The following is a 20,410-nucleotide window of genomic DNA, read 5'->3' as shown; positions in this document are numbered from 1 at the left end:
ATTGTAAACCCTTGCTGACTGCCAATCATGGGGTTGTATTCCTGGGCACTCATAGGAATGAGGCAGTTAAGTGTGGCAGTCACAGTTATGGGCTCTGTGGCCAGACTGACTGGGTCAAATCCAGTACCTACCTTACAGAGTTGGCATGTTTAGAGTAGCACCTGGCGAGTGGCAAGCATGAAAAAAATATATTAACCATTATCTTCCCATATATCCAAAGCAAGGAAACAAGATTCTGGATGAAGAAAATTAAAGTTTTCTTGGAGTATCTCCATAAACTACAGTTTTCCTGGAGTATCTCCATATGGTAGGCAGAATAATGGTTCCCCAAAGATGTCCACACTCCAAACCTCCAGAGCCTGTGGATATGTTACTACATTTGCCCAAAGAGACTTCGCCGATGGGATCAAGGTTAGGGACCTTATGATGGCAAGATTATCCTGAATCATTTGGATGGGTCTGATCTAATCACATGGGTCCTTCAGAGGAGAATCTTCCCTTGCTGAGTTAGAAGGAGATGTAACTATGGAAGAAGAGTCAGCTCCAATCTTCCCCTTTCTGGAGATGGAAGAATGGGCCATGAGTCAAGGAATGTAGGAGGCCTCTAAAAGCCAGAAAAGGCAAGGAAACAGATTCTCCACTGAGCCTCCAGAAAGCACTGCAGTCCTGCCAACACCTTAATTTTAGCCCTATGAGACCCACATAAGGCTTCAAACCTCTAGAATTATGAGGTAATAAGTTTGTGGGAGTGTGTGGTAATTCACTGCAGCAGCAGTGGGAAATGAATACACTCCCATACAAATCCTTTATTTCATGCAAACTGTCCTCCTGTTTATTCACTGTCAACAGTCACAAAAGCCTGCTTCCCCAGTTCTGTCTCTACCTTTTCTGCATGATACTAAGTACCCCTCCAATGACCCCTAGATAGATAGATCCATGTGTCTCACAGTATTGTGTGTGTGTGCGCGCACGTGCACACGCCCGCGCACAATGGTGCTCACGTGAGCACACCCAGAGCTCTGGGACCCCTTATGGTGGCTGCCACTGACCTTGTTGCAGTGATAGCAGCAGGGCAAGGTGCTGTTGTTCCCAGGCCCTAAGACATGGCCTCCTGCCTGACACCATTACTGTAGATGCCTTAGACTTCTTTAGTTTATTTTCATTCTCTGACTGCTGGAGCCTGGGGCCAGGTGGGAGGACAGTCAGGACATAAGGCATAGTTCTGTGCCTTTCAACTGAATAGGAGCCTTCACTCTGCACTCTTGTGATGGAGCTTTTTCCTGGAGGCTCCTTCGTCTCAGTCCCAGCCCAGGCAACCTAAGCCTGACTCCTGGGGCCTCTACCATGAGCTTATATAGTTCCCTGAAGCTTATATAGTTCCCTGAAAAGTGCTTAGAACAGTGCCTGGCATTTAGTAATCACTGCATAAGAAAGCTTATAAACAAATATCTTACATATGTTCTGTCTTCTGTCTAGGGTGATTTGTATAGCATACAGATTAAGAACACAGATGTTAGGGTCTGACTGCTAGCCTTGATTTGGATCCTGTCTGCACCACCTACTAACTTTATAACCTTGGGCAAATCACTTAATCTTCTAAGCATCTAATCCTCTAAATTTCCCCATCTGTAAAACAGTGATAATTGTTACCTTCTGAGATTAAATGCGATGATAAAACATGTGTATTAAAGCACGTCTGCAAATTGTTTGACACTCTTCCTTCCCAAGGTGGAGACTAATCTCCCCCATATTGAATATGGACTGAACTTGTGACTTACTAGTAATGAGAGCAGTGGAACTGATACCATGTGACTTCTGAGGCTAGGACAAAAAGGCTGTGTGACTCCCATCTGGCTCTCTGGCTCTCAGGATATGGGTTTTAGAGCCCTAGGTCATCCAGGAAGAAGTGCAGCTACCTTCAAACCTAGGCTGGGGCAACACATGAAGAGATCACGCTTAGACAGACTATTGGAGCCCCCAGGCTTTTGAATCTCCCCAGCCCAGGCATCAGGCCTGGGACTGACAAAGGTTTTGAAATGACATCAGCTCCAGCCAGTGTTGACTGCAGCTGCATGAAAAACCCTTATCCAGAACCTCCTTGCTGAGCCTGTTCAACCTCCGGAATGATCAAAAGTAATAATAATTATTACAGGTGTTGGTTTACAATTTGGGATATTCTGTTACACAGCAATAGATAACTGATATGCACATAAAGCACCGAGAACATGAAAAGTGCTGAGTAAATAGTAGTCCTAATTATTATTACTTCAAACTAGCATCATCCTGGCCCACTAGGGCTTCATTTATTAATAATGGCAACTATTGTTTCTTAAGTACTTAGTATAAATCAGGCATAGTGCATATATGGTTTCTTCACTCAGTGGTCAGTGCATGAGTATCATTATTCCCTTTTTACTGAACTTCCAAGGGGTTGAGTCAACACCCAAGAAGTAATGTGGCTCCTCTGAGTCTCAGAGCCTGTCATAAAGCATATTTTGGTATAGTAACTGCCACTTGAGTCGCTCTAAAGTGCTACCAGTGGTGAGATCTCTGCCCAGGCTGGGCCACCAATATCTCCATGAAGAACTGACAGGACTGGGGCTCTTGCCATTCCCTGTGGCATTCTTCCAGGTTGGCTTCTGCACACTCGACACCAGGTATATATGGTCAACATAATTCAGCAAGAGAACAGCGACTCATAGGCCTTAAGACTCCTTGTCACACTTTTGTTTTCACTACAAGGACGTGAAAGACAATTGATTGCTGTGTAAGATTTAGTGATGTTTCCATTAGCCAGTTGTTAACTTGATCTCTTGGATAATTAATTTCTGATGACTCAACCTCTTGGCAGCTCCCCCAGACCAGTATTATTGCTACCCTGCACCTATCATGAGCTTTGTGGCCAGACTAATGGGGTTCAATTCCCAGCCCAGCCGTTTCCTAGCAGGGAATTATTGGGCAAGTCACTTAATCTCTCCCAGACTCAGTATCCTTATCAGTAGAAGGGGAGTAATTATTGAATTGACCACAAGGGGCGATTGTGAAAATTTAAGGAGATAATCAGTATGTAAGGTGTTTAGCAAGTGTCTGGCACACAGTTAGAGCTCAAGGAATATTAGCTCTCTTTGTTATTCTGTGTCTGTTGCCCCACTTCTATATAGAAAACACCTCAGCCTACCTTTAAATTGTTTCCTTAACTACTTCCCTCAGCCAGGAGCCAGAACTTGAAATTTCCTATGATGATAAACAGGAGGTTTGATGAGGTAAGAGCCTCTCCCCTTCCTCCTTGTCTCCCCCTTCTCCTTGGAGTTCAGTTGTTGTCAATAATAGCAATGACAACACATGTACTGAGTGCCCATTATGTAGTTGCCAGACCTAGTCTTGAAATTGTATATTTATTATTAACGCAGATCTCACAACGAATCATTCAAGCGAGGTATTTTTACTCATTTATTCACCTTTTTTTTTTTTCATTTAACAAATACTTATTGTGTTCCTTCAATAATATAGGAGCTTGGGATGCATTAAGGAATAAGACAGAGAGAAATCCCTGCTCACTTTGTGCAGGGACAAATGTGTAAATAAGGAAACAGGTAACAAATGTAGCATGTCAAAGAGTAGTAAGTGCTGTGGAGAAAAATAAAGGTGAGAAGGCAGAGAGAGAAGGAGAAGCAAATTCCTCCTTTAAACAACATCGTTGAGGAAGAAGTAAGACAGGTAGAGAAGCAGAATCTGGCTCTAGAGGAAAGCAGACATCAGTGTTTCTGACTTGCATGAAACATATTTCATGTACTCAGCTCTTTGAAAATGCATGGGCGATCCTGACTTAAAGCAGCCTTAATTTTTTTTTAAAGATTTTCATTTATTTATTTTAGAGAGGGATAGAGAACACGAGAGTGGGTAGAGCCAGAGGGAGATGGGGAGAGAGAATCCTGAGCAGAGTCCACGCCAAGTCTGGAGCCCAATGTGGGGCTCAGTCCAGGACCCTGGGATCACGATCTGAGCCCAAATCAAGAGTTGGATGCTTAACCAACTGAGCCACCCAGGCACCCCAAAGCAGCCTTAATTTTGAAGTGCACAAAAAAACCCATCTGGCCACACATAGGGCTAGAAGTTGGTTTTCATGTTAAAAAAATCTGTTTCTTAATTGGTTTTATTAAATCTTTACTTTTTTAAAGATTTTATTTATTTATTCATAGAGAGAGAGAGAGAGAGGCAGAGACACAGGCAGAGGGAGAAGCAGGCATCATACAGAGAGCCTGACGTGGGACTCGATCCAGGGTCTCCAGGATCACGCCCTGGGCTGCAGGCAGCGCTAAACCGCTGCGCCACTGGGGCTGCCCTAAATCTTTACTTTTAAGTAAAAAAAATAATAAGGTAGTTGAGGGAAGTCCTCACTTTGTAAGAAGGTGACATGTAGGCAGGGACATGAAGAAGGTGAGGAAGTGAGACATGAAGAGACTTGGGCCAACATTCCAGACAAGGGGAGCAGCAAGAAGTATCAAACAGAAAGGAACGTGCCTGGGTGTTCAAAGAACACAGGGAGCCAGTGTGACTGTAGTAGAGAGTGAGTGACAGGAGAGTCCTGGGAGAGGAGGGTAGAGAGGTACTAGGGGAAGAGGGAGCAGGGTAGGTCACTGAGCTCTAGGTTCCTGGTAGGACACTGGCTTCCACTCTGAGTGAGGTGTGGAGCCATGGGAGAGTTTGAGCAGACAAGTGGCATGATCTAGTTTAAATTGTAGAAGACTCTCTCTGGCTCCTGTGTTGAGAAGAGAGTAGAAGGGCAAGAGTAGAAGCAGGGACAACAGCCGTGCCTGATGGCTCAGTGGTAAGTGTCTGCCTTTGGCTCAGGTCATGATTCTGGGGTCCAGAGACTGAGCCCTGTATTGGGCTCCCTGCTCCATGGGGAACCTGCTTCTCCCTCTCCCTCTGCTGCTCCCCCCTGCTTAAAAAAGCAGGACAATAGTGAGAAGGCAAAAGATCTTGGTGCATGGTGGCTCAGTCCAGAAAGAAGCAGCGGAGTATAGAGTGAGGAGAGACAGTCAGATTCTGGATATAATTTGAAATATATACAACAGGATTATATGACTGATTTGATTTGGTTATGACAGAAAACAGGGGTCAAAGATGACACTAAGATTTTTGGTCTGAGCAACTAGATGGATGGTGTTGCCATTTATTGTCATGGGAAGGACAGAATTATGATCACATTTGGGGGGGAAGATCAAGGATTCAGTTTTATATGTTGTTTTGGATGCCTTTTATTTTTTGGTAAAGATTTTATTTTTTGAGAGAGCAAGAGAGCATGAGCGAGGGTAGAAGGACAGAGGGAAAGGGAGAAGCAGACTCCCCACTGAGCAGGGAACCCCATGTGGGGCTCCATCCCAGGACCCTGGGATCATGACCTGAGCTGAAGGCAGACACTTAACTGCCTGAGCCACCTAGGCACCCCTTTAAATGTCTTTTAAACAACAACAAAAAAATCAAATAAACATTTGGATATAGAAGTTCTCCCCGCTGGGCAGCCCCGGTGGTGACCCAGCAGTTTAGCACAGCCTTCAGCCCAGGTGGTGATCCTGGAGACCCAGGATCAAGTCACACGTCGGGCTCCCTGCATGGAGCCTGCTTCTCCCTCTGCCTGTGTCTCTGCCTCCCTCTGTGTGTGTCTCATGAATAAATAAATAAAATGATTTTTAAAAATTAACAATCATAGTGGATTAATATGCAACCTTAAAGGAAGGAAATCCTGCCACATTATATGACATAGATGAAAGTTGAGGCCATTATGCTAGGTGAAATAAGCCAGCCAGAAAGGTTAAAATAATATGTGATTCCACTTATATGAATTTGACTACTTTGTATATCTCATATATGAAGAAAGTAAAATGGTGGTTACTAGGGGCTAGGGGCGGTGGGCAATGGAGAGTTGTTGTTCAATGGATATAGTTTTAGTTCTGCAAGATGAAAGGTTCTGGAGACCGTCTCTTAAGAGCATTGGTATATTCAACAGTACTGAATCATACACTTAAAAATGGCTAAGATGATAAACTTTATGACATTTTTTATCACAACAAAAAGTTAATACACAATAATATTTCTATGATGTCAATAATGAGTTAAAATACCATGAAAATGATCATGAAACTATCACCCCATGCAAAAAGAAAAAAAGTTATACAGAGACATGAAAGATATAAAAAAGGCCAAAACCAAACTTTTAGAGTTGAAAACTAAAACATTTGAGCTTTCTTTGGCCCCATCTACCATAAGAATTAAGATCATTCTTAGCAATCAGACTGTTGGTGTTGCAGAAAATGTTGACATCACTTTGAAAGGCTATACTGCTATTGTGAAGGCCCCCAGAAGAAATATGAGGAGGGACTCCAACTACAGCAGTGTAGAACTCAATCTCCTTGAAAGAAAAAAGAGGTTCCAAGTTGACAAATGATTGGGCAATAGAAAGGACCTACGTTCACAGTATTTGTAATTGTGTACAGAACATGGCCAAGGGTGTTACACTGGGCTTCCAGTGCAAGATGAAGTCTCTGTGTGCTCACTTCCCCATCAATGTTATAATTCAGAAGAATAGTTCTCTTGTTGAAATCTGAAATTTCTTGGACAAAAAAATACATCTGCTGGGTTCAGATGAGGCCAGCTGTTGCTTGTTCAGTATCTCAAGCCCAGAAAGATGAGTTAATTCTTGAAGGAAATGACACTAAACTTGTATCAAATTTAGCTGCTTTGATTCAGCAAGCCACAAGAGTTAAAAATAAGGATATCAGAAAAATTTTGGATGGTATCTGGTTCCGAAAAAGGAAAAATTCAGCAGGCTAATGAATAAGATCTAAGTTGTTCAGCTACAGACAGCAAGATGCCAGATGATTTTTCAGACTTTTCGTGATATTTTAAAGATGTGCTAACAGCTGTATATTAAAAAAGAAAAGAAAACTACATGATTGGAGATATTGGATTGGATGGGTAGCAGATTAGACATTGTAGAGAAAAAGATTGATGGGTTAAAGGCATAAAAATAGGCACCATCCAAAATGAAACACAAAATGAAAAAGAATCAACAAAAATAAAAGAGCATCAATGAGCTATGGGACACTTCAAGCCTATGTACAAATAATTAGGGTCTCCAAAAAAGAGGAGCATGAAGGGGATAGAAAGATATTTTAATATTAAAAATTATAAATCGGGATCCCTGGGTGGCGCAGCGGTTTGGCGTCTGCCTTTGGCCCAGGGCGTGATCCTGGAGACCTGGGATCGAATCCCACGTCGGGCTCCCAGTGCATGGAGCCTGCTTCTCCCTCTGCCTGTGTCTCTGCCTCTCTGTCTCTCTCTGTGTGACTATCATGAATAAATAAATAAAATCTTTAAAAAATAAAAATAAAAAAAAATAAAAATTATAAATCCACAGACCTAATATACTCAACAATCACTAGCACAAGAAAAATGAAGAAAACTGCACCAAGAAAACTGCACCAAGAATGAAGAAAACTGCACCAAGATTAACTGTCACAATTAATTTAGCCAAATCAGTGATAAAGAATCTTAAAAGCAGCTAGATAGGGGGGACAATACATGTTACATATAGAGGTACAAGTATAATCCTGACAGATTTGTCCTCAGAAACAATGCAAGTGAGAAGACAGTGGAGCAACATCTTTAAATACTGGGGAAAAGAGTCAACTTAGAATTCCGTGTGTGGAAAAAATGTTTCTCAGAACAACAGGATGACATGAAGACATTTTCAGGTATACAAAAGCTGAAAGGATCATCACTGGTGCTATGGAAAAATAAGAAAATGCTTCAGACAAAAGGACAATGATAGCAGATGGAAATCTGGATCCACACAAAGGAATAAAAAGTAGGATACTATATCATACTTAAAGGATCTATCCAACAAAAAGACCTAACGATCACGAATATTTATGCACCTAATATGGGAGCTGCCAACTATATCAATCAATTAATAACCAAAGTAAAGAGATACTTAAATAATAATACACTAACAGTAGGAGACTTCAACATGGCACTTTTTGCAAATGACAGATATTCTAAGCACAACATCACCAAAGAAACAAGGGCTTTAAATGATACACTGGGCCAGATGGATTTCACAGATATATACCGAACTTTGCATCTGAATGCAACTGAATACACATTCTTCTCAAGTGCACACGGAACTTTCTCCAGAATAGACCACATGTTGGGTCACAAATCAGGTCTCAACCAATACCAAAAGACTGGGATTGTCCCCTGCATATTTTCAGACCACAATGCTTTGAAACTAGAACTCAGTCACAAGAAGAAATTTGGAAGAAACCCAAACGCATGGAGGCTAAAGAGCATCCTGCTAAAAGATGAATGGGTCAACCAGGAAATTAGAGAAGAATTAAAAAGATTCATGGAAACTAATGAAAATGAAGACACAACCATTCAAAATCTTTGGGATACAGTAAAAGTGGTTCTAAGAGGGAAATACATTGCAATACAAGCCTCCCTCAAAAAATTGGGAAAAACTCAAATACACAAGCTCACGTTGCACCTAAAGTAATTGGAGAAAGTACAGCAAGTAAAACCTACACCAAGCAGAAGAGACATAATAAAGATTCGAGCAGAACTCAATGAATTAGAGACCAGAAGAACTGTGGAACAGATCAACAAAACCAGGAATTCGTTCTTTGAAAGAATTAATAAGATAGGTAAACCCCTAGCCAGCCTTAGAGAAAGAAAAAAAGACTCGAATTAATAAAATCACGAATGCAAAAGGAGAGATCACAACCAATATCAAGGAAATACAAATGATTTTTAAAATGTATTATGAGCAGCTATATGCCAACAAATTAAACAATCTGAAAGAAATGGATGCATTTCTGGAAACCCACAAACTACCAAAACTGGAACAGGAAGAAATACAAAACCTGAACAGGCCAATAACAAGTGAGGAAATTGAAGCAGTCATCAAAAAACCTCCCAAGACATTAAAGTCCAGGGCCAGATGGCTTCCCAGGGGAATTCTATCAAACGTTTAAAGAATAAATAATACCATTCTACTAAAGCTGTTCCAGGGGCAGCCCCGGTGGCGCAGTGGTTTGGTGCCGCCTTCAGCCTGGGCTGTGATCCTGAAGACCTGGGATCGAGTCCCACATCGGGCTCCCTGCATGGAGCCTGCTTCTCCCTCTGCCTGTGTCTCTGCCTCTCTCTCTCTGTGTCTGTGAATAAATAAATAAAATCTTTAAAAAATAAAAATAAAAATTAAGCTGTTCCAAAGGATAGAAAGGGATGGAATAATTCCAAACTTGTTTTATGATGCCAGCATCACCTTAATTCCAAAACCAGACAAAGATCCCACCAAAAAGAATTACAGACCAATATCCCTGATGAACACAGATGCAACAATTCTCAACAAGATACTAGCCAATAGGATCCAACAGTGTATTAAGAAGATTATTCACCATGACCAAGTGGGCTGTATCCCTGGGATACAAGAGTGGTTCAACACTCATAAAACAATCAATAGGATAGATCACATCAACAAGAGAAAAAGCAAGAACCATATGATCTTCTCAATAGATGCTGAGAAAGCATTTGACAAAATACAGCATCCATTCCTGATCAAAACTCTGTTCAGAGGGATCCCTGGGTGGCGCAGCGGTTTGGCGCCTGCCTTTGGCCCAGGACGCGATCCTGGAGACCCGAGATCGAATCCCACATCGGGCTCCCGGTGCATGGAGCCTGCTTCTCCCTCTGCCTGTGTCTCTGCCCCTCTCTCTCTCTCTCTCTCTCTGTGTGACTATCATAAATAAATAAAAATTTATAAAAAAAAAAACTCTGTTCAGAGTATAGAGATAGAGGGAAAATTCCTCAAGCCATCTACGAAAAGCCCACAGTAAATATCATTCTCAATGGGGAAAAATTGAGAGCCTTTTCCCTAAGATCAGGAACAAGACAGGGATGTCCACTCTGACTTCTGCTATTCAAATAGTACCAGAAGTCCTAGTCTCAGCAATCAGACAACAAAAAGACATTAAAGGCATTCAAATTAACAAAGAAGACATCAAACTCTCCCTCTTCACAGATGACATGATCCTGTACATAGAAAACCCAAAAGACTCCACCCCAAGATTGCTAGAATTCATACAGCAATTCGGCAGTGTGGCAGGATACAAAATCAATGCCCAGAAATCAGTGGCATTTCTATACACTAACAATGAGACTGAAGAAAGAGAAAGTAAAGAGTCAATCCCATTTACAACTGCACCCAAAAGCAGAAGATACCTAAGAGTAAACCTAACCAAAGATGTAAAGGATCTATACCCTAAAAACTACAGAACACTTCTGAAAGAAATTGAGGAAGACACAAAGAGATGGAAAAATATTCCATGCTCATGGATTGGAAGAATTAATATTGTGAAAACGTCTGTGCTACCCAGGGCAATTTACACATTTAATGCAATCCCTATCAAAATACCATGGACTTTCTTCAGAGAGTTGGAACAAATCCTCTTAAGATTTGTGTGGAACCAGAAAAGACCCCGAATAGCCAGGGGAATATTGAAAAAGAAAACCATAGCTGGGGGCATCACAATGCCAGATTTCAGGTTGTACTACAAAGCTGTGGTCATCAAGACAGTGTGGTACTGGCACAAAAACAGACACATAGATCAGTGGAACAGAATAGAGAACCCAGAAGTGGACCCTCAACTTTATGGTCAACTAATATTCAACAAAGCAGGAAAGACTATTCACTGGAAAAAAGGACAGTCTCTTCAGTAAATGGTGCTGGGAAAATTGGACAGCCACGTGCAGAAGAATGAAATTGGGCCATTCTCTTACACCAGACACAAAGATACACTCAAAGTGGATGAAAGATCTAAACGCCAGACAAGATTCCATCAAAATCCTAGAGGAGAACACAGGCAACACCTTTTTGAACTTAGCCACAGCAACTTCTTGCAAGATACATCTAAAAATGTACAAAAATAATACAAAAGCAAAAATGAACTATTGAGACTTTATCAAGATAAAAAGCTTCTGCAAAGCAAAAGAAACAATCAACCAAACTAAAAGACAACCTACAGAATGGGAGAAGATATTTGCAAATGACCTATCAGATAAAGGGCTAGTTTCCAAGATCTATAAAGAACTTCTTAAACTCAACAGCAAAGAAACCAACAATCCAATCATGAAATGGGCAAAAGACATGAACAGGAATCTCACAGAGGAAGACATAGACATGGCCAACAAGCACATGAGGAAATGCTCCGCATCACTTGCCATCAGGGAAATACAAATCAAAACCACAATGAGATACCACCTCACACCAGTGAGAATGGGGAAAATTAACAAGGCAGGAAACAAATTTTGGAGAGAATGTGGAGAAAGGGGAACCTCTTGCACTGTTGGTGGGAATGTGAGCTGGTGCAGCCACTCTGGAAAACTGTGTGGAGATTCCTCAAAGAGTTAAAAATAGAGCTACTCTACAACCCAGCAATTGCACTGCTGGGGATTTACCCCAAAGATACAGATGTAGTGAAAAACCAAGACACCCGCACCCCGATGTTTCTAGCAGCAATGTCCACAACAGCCAAACTGTGGAAGGAGCCTCGGTGTCCATCGATAGATGAATGGATAAAGAAGATGTGGGGATCCCTGGGTGGCACAGTGGTTTAGCGCCTGCCTTTGGCCCAGGGCGCGATCCTGGAGACCCGGGATCGAATCCCACGTCAGGCTCCTGGCATGGAGCCTGCTTCTCCCTCTGCCTGTGTCTCTGCCTTTCTCTCTCTCTCTCTCTCTGTGACTATCATGAATAAATAAATAAAATCTTAAAAAAAAAGATAAAGAAGATGTGGTCTATGTATACAATGGAATATTACTCAGCCATTAGAAAGGACAAATACCCACCATTTGCTTCAACGTGGATGGAACTGGAGGGTATTATGCTGAGTGAAGTAAGTCAATTGGGGAAGGACAATCATTATATGGTTTCACTCATATGGGGAATATAAGAAATAGTGAAAGGGATTATAGGTGAAAGGAAAGAAAATGAGTGGGAAAAATTAGAGAGGGAGACAAACCATGAGAGACCCCTAACTCTGGGAAACAAACAAGGGGTAGTGGAAGGGAAGGTGGGCGGGGGGATGGGGTGACTGGGTGAGAGGCACTGAGGAGGGCACTTGATGGGATGAGCACTGGGTGTTATATGTTGGCAAATCGAATTTCAATAAAAAGTATATATATTTTTTTAAATAAATAAAAATTAAAAAAGGAATAAAAAGCAGAGGAAATTCTAATATGGTAGTAGGCCTAATGTTAATAGGCAAATATGCAAGATTTTTTCCTACTATTTAAATCTCTATAAACATAATTGTTGGTTTAAACAAAAGTAATAATAAAGTGGGAATAGAAAGGGAACTTTCTTAACCTGATAAAGAGCACCTATAAAAATCTGACTATAGTGGGTTGAATTGTGCCACCTCCTCTCCACCCCCAACTCCAGAAAAATACTGTCAAGTCCCAATTCCTAGGATCTGTGAGCATGATCTTATTTGGAAATGGGATCTTGCATTGTACTTAAGCTAAAAGAGTAGGGTGAGGGGCCTCTGGGTGGCTCAGTGGTTGAGCATCTGCCTTCGGCTCAGGTTGTGGTCTAGGGGTCCTGGGATCGAGTCCCACATCAGGCTCCTCACAGAGAGCCTGCATCCCCCTCTGCCTGTGTCTCTACCCCTCTCTGTGTGTCTCTCATGAATAAATGAAAATCTTAAAAAAAAAAAAAAAGAATAGGGTGGGCCCTAAATCCAATGATTACTGTCTTTCTAAGAGAAAGGAGAGGGAGATTTGGATCCCTCCCTCCAAGGGTCTCCTAGGTCTCCTAGGTTTAGGAGAGAAGGCCATGTAAAGAATGATGCAGCTGCATGTCAAAGAATGCCGAGGATTGCTGAGAGTCGCCAGAGCTAGGAAGAGGCAAGGAAGGCTTCTTCCCTAGAGATTTCAGAAGGAGTGTGGCCATGCTGACAAATCTGCCTTCAGAACGTCAGAGAATAAACTTCTGTTGTTTTAAGACACCACAATTTATAGTACTTTTTTAAAATTTTTTATTTATTTATGATAGTCACACACACAGAGAGAGAGAGAGAGAGGCAGAGACACAGGCAGAGGGAGAAGCAGGCTCCATGCACCGGGACCTGACGTGGGATTTGATCCCGGGTCTTCAGGATCGTGCCCTGGGCCAAAGGCAGGCGCCAAACCGCTGCGCCACCCAGGGATCCCTATAGTACTTTGTTATGGCCATTCTAGGAAACTAATATACCTACATATAACCCATACTTAATGGTAAAAGACTGGAGGTTTCCCCCCCTAAAATCAGGAACAAGATAAAGATGTCCATTCTCACCACTCCTACTCAAAATTGTACTGGAAGTACTAGTCAGAGCAGATAGGCAAGAAAAAAAGGCATTCAGATTGGAAATGAGGAAGCAAAACTATATTAGCAGATGACATGATAGTGTATGTAGAATATCATAAGGAGTCCACTAAAAAAGACCCTGCTGGATAAACAGATTAAATAAGATTGCAAGATAGAAGATCAATATATAGAAGTCAATCACATTTCTATACATTAACAGTGAACAGCTGGGAAATGAAAAATGAAAAAAATAATTCCATTTATAATAGCATCAAAAAGAATAAAATCCATGGAGGGGCGCCTGGGAGGCTCAGTCAGTGAAGCATCTCCCTTCTGCTCAGGTCATGATCCCAGTTCCTGGGATCCACCCAGCTTCTTTCTCTCCCTTTCCCTCTGCTGCTCCACCAGCTTGTGCTCTGTTGCTTGCTCTCTCTGTCAACTAAATAAAAAAAATCTTTAAAAAATAAGAATAAGAAACTTGGGAATAATTTATCAAAAGTCGTCCAAAACTTATGCCCTGACAATTACAAATTATTATTAAAGGAAATTAAATAAGATCTTATTAAATTAGAAACATCCCATGTTCATAACCGGAAGACTTAATATTGTTAGAATATCAGTACTCTCCAAATTGATCTCAATACATCCTTATCAAAATTCCAACAACTGCCTTTTTTGTAGAAATTGACAAGTTAATTATAAAATTCATATAAGGATGTAAGGGACCCAGAACAGCCAAAACAAGCAACAAAAGAAAAAATGGATAAACTGAACTTCATCAAGATTAAAAACATTTGTGCTACAAACAAAGTGAAAAGACAATCCACAGAATAGGGAAAAAATCTTTGCAGATCATATATTATATACCTGATAAGGGACTTGTATCATCAAAATTAAAAACTTTTTGCTCTGGGCAGCCCGGGTGGCTCAGCGGTTTAGCGCCACCTTCAGCCCAGGGCCTGATCCTGGAGACCCGGGATCGAGTCCCACATTGGGCTCCCTGCATGGAGCCTGCTTCTCCCTCTGCCTGTGTCTCTGCCTCTGTGTGTGTGTGTGTGTGTGTGTGTGTCTCTCATGAATAAATAAATAAAATCTTTTTTTTTTAATTTTTATTTATTTATGATAGTCACAGAGAGAGAGAGAGAGGCAGAGACACAGGTAGAGGGAGAAGCAGACTCCATGCACCGGGAGCCTGACGTGGGATTCGATCCCGGGTCTCCAGGATCGCGCCCTGGGCCAAAGGCAGGCGCTAAACCACTGCGCCACCCAGGGATCCCTAAATAAATAAAATCTTAAAAAAAAAAAACTTTTGCTCTAAAAAAAGTGCTGTTCAGACAAAGGAAAAACAAACCACAGACTGGACAAAAATCTTTGCGAAATGTATATCTGAGTGAATGACTTGTTTCCAAAACATATACAGAACTCTCAAAATACAACAATAAGCAAACAATCCAATTTAAAAAGGACAAACAGGGATCCCTGGGTGGCTCAGCGGTTTAGCGCCTGCCTTTGGCTCAGGGCACGACCCTGGAGACCAGGGATCGAATCCCACGTCGGGCTCCCGGTGCGTGGAGCCTGCTTCTCCCTCTGCCTGTGTCTCTGCCTCTCTCTCTCTCTCTCTCTCTCTCTCTCTCTCTCTCTCTGTGTGACTATCATAAAAAAAAAAAAAAATTTAAAAAAAAAAAAGGACAAACAACTTGAAAGGCACCTCACCAAAGAAGATAATACATGATGGCAAACAACCACATGAAAAAATGTTCAGTATTAGTCATTAGGGAAATGCAAATTAAAGCAATAATGAAACACATTATGCACCTATAGGAGTGACTAAACTTAAAAAGACTGACCATTCTAAAGTTGACAAGGATGTGCAGAACTGAAGCTCTCACATATTGCTGGTGGGAAAAGTAAATGTGTGCAACATTTTGCAACACTATTTGGTAATTTCCTAAAAAATTAAATATACATTCATCATATGGTCCAGCCATTCCATTCATAGGTATTTATCCAAGGGAAAGGAAAGCATATATGCATAGAAAGATTTGTACACCAATGTTTTATTTGTAATAGTCAAAAATTGGAAGCAACCCAAATGTGCATCAACAGACAGATAAACAAATTGGGGCATATCCATACAATGGAATACTACTTATCAAGAAATGAACTACTGGGACATGTAATAACATGGATAAACCTCAAAATAATTATCCTGAGTGAGAAAAGTCAGACAAAATATAGACAGAATAATAGATCTGGAAAATGCTAACTGATACTACAAAAAGCAAATCAGTATTTTCTTGGGTATGGATAGGGAGAGGTAGGAGGAAGGGATCATAAAAAGGTACAAGGACCCTTTTGGGTATGATGGATACACTCACTACCTTGATTATGGTTAGTTTCATGGGTATAAGTATATGTCAAAACATATCAAATTGTACACTTTAAATATCTGTGTATTGTGTATTAATAGATCTCAATAAAGCTAATATATACATCATATATATAATATATATGGATACTCATACATATGCGCATATCCAAATTCATTAGGGTTTTAACAGTGGGATTGTGAGCCTTTGTTAATACTTGGAGATTTTAAAAATGCCCACTTGAACAATCATTGATATTTTGTAAATCTACCAATCTCACTCCTTTTTGTTGTTGTTGAAACATTTTATAATAAACTCCAGATATATCATTTCACATGAAAATTCTTCAGTATGTATCTCTAGAAGATAAGAACTTCTGAAAAACATAACCTCATGCCATTATCTATTGTAGGTATTTTCTAAAGTGAGCAGAGTAGTTTTGGAATATATATATATATATATATATATATATATATATATATATATATTTTTTTTTTTTTGGTAATATATTTTTTTTTTTTTTAATTTTTATTTATTTATGATAGTCACAGAGAGAGAGAGAGAGAGAGAGGCAGAGACACAGGCAGAGGGAGAAGCAGGCTCCATGCACCGGGAGCCCGACATGGGATTCGATCCCGGGTCTCCAGGATCGCGCCCTGGGCCAAAGGCAGGCGCCAAACCGCTGCGCCACCCAGGGATCCCATGGTAATATATTTTTATTGAAATTTTTCTTGAGGGGCACCTGGGTGGTTCAGTGGTTGAGTGTCAGCCTTCGGCTCAGGTTGTGATCCTGGGGTCCTGGATCAAGTCACACACCAGGATCCCCACAGGGGAGCCTTCTTCTCCCTCTGCCTGTGTCTCTGCCTCTCTCTCTGTGTCTCTCATGAATAAATAAAGAAAATCCTAAAAAAAGAGAAATATTTCTTGAGATAATTTTAGATTTACATGCAGTTGTAAGAAATGATTAGAGGGACACAGGGTGGCTCAGTTGATTGGGCGACTGACTCTTGGTTTTGCCTCAGGTCATGATCTTATGGTCCTGGAATGAAGTCGTGTGGCAGACTCCCCAGTTAGCAGGGAGTCTTCTTCAGGGTTCTCTTTCTCCCTCTGCCCCTACTCTCTCTCTCTCTCTCCCTCCCTCCCTCCCTAAAATAAATAAATAAATAAATATTTTTTAAAAAGAAAGAAATGATCAGAGACATCCCTTTACTCTCTCCTCAGTTTCCACCAGTGGTAACATTTTGTAAAACTACAGTATGTCACAACCAGAATATTGATATTGATACAATCAAATGATCTTATCAGACCTCCCTATTTTACTTGTACTCTTTTTTTTAAGATTTTATTTATTTACTCATAGACACACACACACACACACACACACACACACACACACACACACAGAGAGGCAGAGACACAGGCAGAGGGAGAAGCAGGCTCCATGCAACAAGCCTGATGTGGGACTCGATCCCGGGTCTCCAGGATCACTCCCTGGGCTGCAGGAGGCGCTAAACCGCTGTGCCACCGGGGGCTGCCCACTTGTACTCTTTTTATGTGTGTATCTATGTATATGTTAAGTTCTACACAATGTAGTCACCTGTGTAGTTTCATGTACCCATCATAAAGTCAAGATACTGAACAGTTCCAACAACACAATGATTCTTTATGTTGCAACTTCTCAGCATCCCTAAGCCCTGGCAACCACTACTCTGTTGTCCATTTCTAAAATTTTGTTGTTTCAAAAACTTTGTATCAGTAGAATAATACAATGTGTAAACTTTTGAGATTGGCTTTATTTTCCTACTGAGCATAATTTCCTGGAGATTCGGCAAAGTCATTGCATATATCAATAGCTCATTCATTTTTATATGCTGAATCCTATTCTATGGTACATATTTACACAGTAATATATATTTTTATGATTTTATTTATTTGAGAGGGAGAGAGCATGAGCCAGAGGCAGGAGTGGGCAGAGGGAGGAGAAGCAGACTCCCCAGTGAGCAAGGAGCCCAACACAGGGCTCAATCCTAGGATCCTGGGATTATGACCTGAGCCAAAGGCAGGCACTTATCCAACTGAGCCACCCAGGTGCTCATATATTATAATATATTTTTAAGCATCATTTTTACATACAAAAATTTTTATCATCATTCTTCTGCTTGCAAAAGGCACCAATAGTTTGTTTTGCCATTTGGGGGTAGCATGTTCTATAAATATCAATTAGGTCATGTTGGTTGATAATTTTGTTTAGGTCATTCATATCTTTCCTGACTTTTTTTTTTTTAAAAAGAGATTTCTTTTTTTTTTTTTTGATTTCTTTTTTTTTTAATTTTAATTTATTTATGATAGTCACACAGAGAGAGAGAGGCAGAGACATAGGCAGAGGGAGAAGCAGGCTCCATGCACCGGGAGCCCGACATGCGATTCGATCCCGGGTCTCCAGGATCACGCACTGGGCCAAAGGCAGGCGCCAAACCGCTGCGCCACCCAGGGATCCCTTTCCTGACTTTTTGTATACTGGTTCTGTCAATTATAGAGACAGGGATGTTAAAAATCTCCTATTACGATTTTGGAGCTCTTTATTTATGTCTTTAGTTCTATTAATCTTTGCTTCATATAATTTGAAGCTGTGATATTAGAAGCATACTTATTTGGGATAGTTAGCACTTAATGATTAATTGACCCTCTTATTATATAATGATCCTCTTTATCTCTGGTAATATTTCTTGCCTTGAAGTTTACTTTGTCTGATATGAAAACAACTATTTCAGATTTCTTATGATTATGCTTACATGGTGTATCTTTTCCATCTCTTACTTTTAACTTGTCTATGTCTTTATGTTTTAAGTGAATTTTCTGTACACAGGATATGGTTGAATCTTGCTTTTTAAAATGCATTCTGACAGGGGCACCTAGGTGGCTCAGTTGGCTAAGCATATATCTTCTGTTTGGGTCATGATCCCCAGGATCCTGGGATCGAGTCCCACGTCAGGCTCCCTGCTCAACAGGGAATCTGCTTTTTCCCCTCCCTATGCCCTTCCTCCCTGCTCAGGCTCTCTAGTTGTCAAATAAATAAATAAATAAATAAATAAATAAATAAATAAAATCTTTTTTAAAAAATGCATTCTGGGCAGCCCCAGTGGCACAGCGGTTTAGCGCCGCCTGCAGCCAGGGGTGTGATCCTGGTAGACCCGGGATCGAGTCCGCCTCGGGCTCCCTGCATGGAGTCTGCTTCTCCCTCTGCCTGTCTGTCTCTCTGTCTCTCTGTCTCTATGAATAAATAAATAAATAAAAATCTTTAAGAAATACATTTGAAAATAAATTTAAAAAAATAAAAAAAAATGCATTCTGACAATTTCTGCCTTTAATCAAAATGTTTAACCCATTTACACTATTTCCTCCATGAAGTGTTGCTAATCAGCTTTAACTCCTGTTGAGATAGCAATAATTATAGTAGTGGATGTAAAATATGCTCATGTGTCTACATCCATCCCTACAGTAAATATATGGTGAGCCCATACAATAAAGCCCAGGAACCCAATAGATATCATTGCTCAAACCATTCCTATGTAGCCGAAGGGCTTTTTCCCTGAGTAATATGTAACAATATGAGAAATTATTCCAAACCCAGGCAAAATTAAAATATAGACTTCAGGGTGCCCAAAAAATCAAAATAAGTGCTGGTATAGAATGGGGTCTCCCCCTCTAGCAGGATCGAAAAATGTTGTAGTCAGGTTTCAGTCCGTTAGAAGTATTGTAATTATGGCAGCTAGTACAGGTAATGACAACAGCAATAGGACTGCTGTGATTAGCACAGATCATACAAACAAAGGGGTTTGATATTGAGACATAGCTGGGGGTTTTATATTAATAATAGTAGTAATAAAGTTGATTGCCCCTAGAATAGAGAAAACTCTGGCTAGATGTTAGGAAGAAATTGTTAGGTCTACTGATGCTCCTGCGTGGGCTAGGTTGCCAGCTAGTGGGGGGTATACAGTTCATCCTGTTCCTGCACCTGCTTCTACCATAGAGGATGCTAGCAATAGGAGAAAAGATGGAGGGAGCAGTCAGAAACTTATGTTATTTATTCGGGGGAATGCCATGTCTGGGGGGCCAATTATTAGTGGAACTAGTCAATTTCTGAATCCTCCAATTATAATGGGCATAACCATAAAGAAAATTATTATGAAAGCATGGGCAGTTACGATTACATTATAAATCTGGTCGTCTCCTAATAGGGTACCGGGTTGACCTAGTTCGGCTCGAATTAGGAGGCTTAAGGCAGTGCCTACTATACCGGCTCATGCTCCAAACAGTAAATATAAAGTACCAATGTCTTTGTGGTTAGTGGAAAATAATCATCAGTTAATGAACATAGGTAAAATGGCTGATAAAAGCATTAGACTGTAAATCTAAAGATAGGGGTTTAAGTCCTCTTTTTGCCAAGTCCTGTGGTGAACTATTCATATTGAATTGCAAATTCAAAGAAGCAGCCTAGATGCTGCCAGGGCTTCTCCCGCCTTTTTTTTCTACACGGCGGGAGAAGGTAAATTGAAGCCAGTTGTTAGGGTATTTAGCTGTTAACTAAAATTCGTGGGGTGGAAAGCCCACCAATCTAGTAAGGATTTAG

At 40.8% G+C, this 20,410-nt stretch overlaps 1 pseudogene; it reads left to right on the top strand.

Moving 5' to 3' along the window:
- Window positions 1-6,184: 6,184 nt before the first annotated feature.
- LOC106558867 lies at window positions 6,185-6,841 on the top strand (annotated as a pseudogene).
- Window positions 6,842-20,410: the final 13,569 nt, after the last annotated feature.

Source organism: Canis lupus, chromosome 6 (genome assembly GCF_011100685.1).
Source record: "Canis lupus familiaris isolate Mischka breed German Shepherd chromosome 6, alternate assembly UU_Cfam_GSD_1.0, whole genome shotgun sequence".
In the NCBI taxonomy this organism is placed as follows: Eukaryota; Metazoa; Chordata; class Mammalia; order Carnivora; family Canidae; genus Canis; species Canis lupus.
This window is presented reverse-complemented; position numbering and strand designations above follow the sequence as displayed.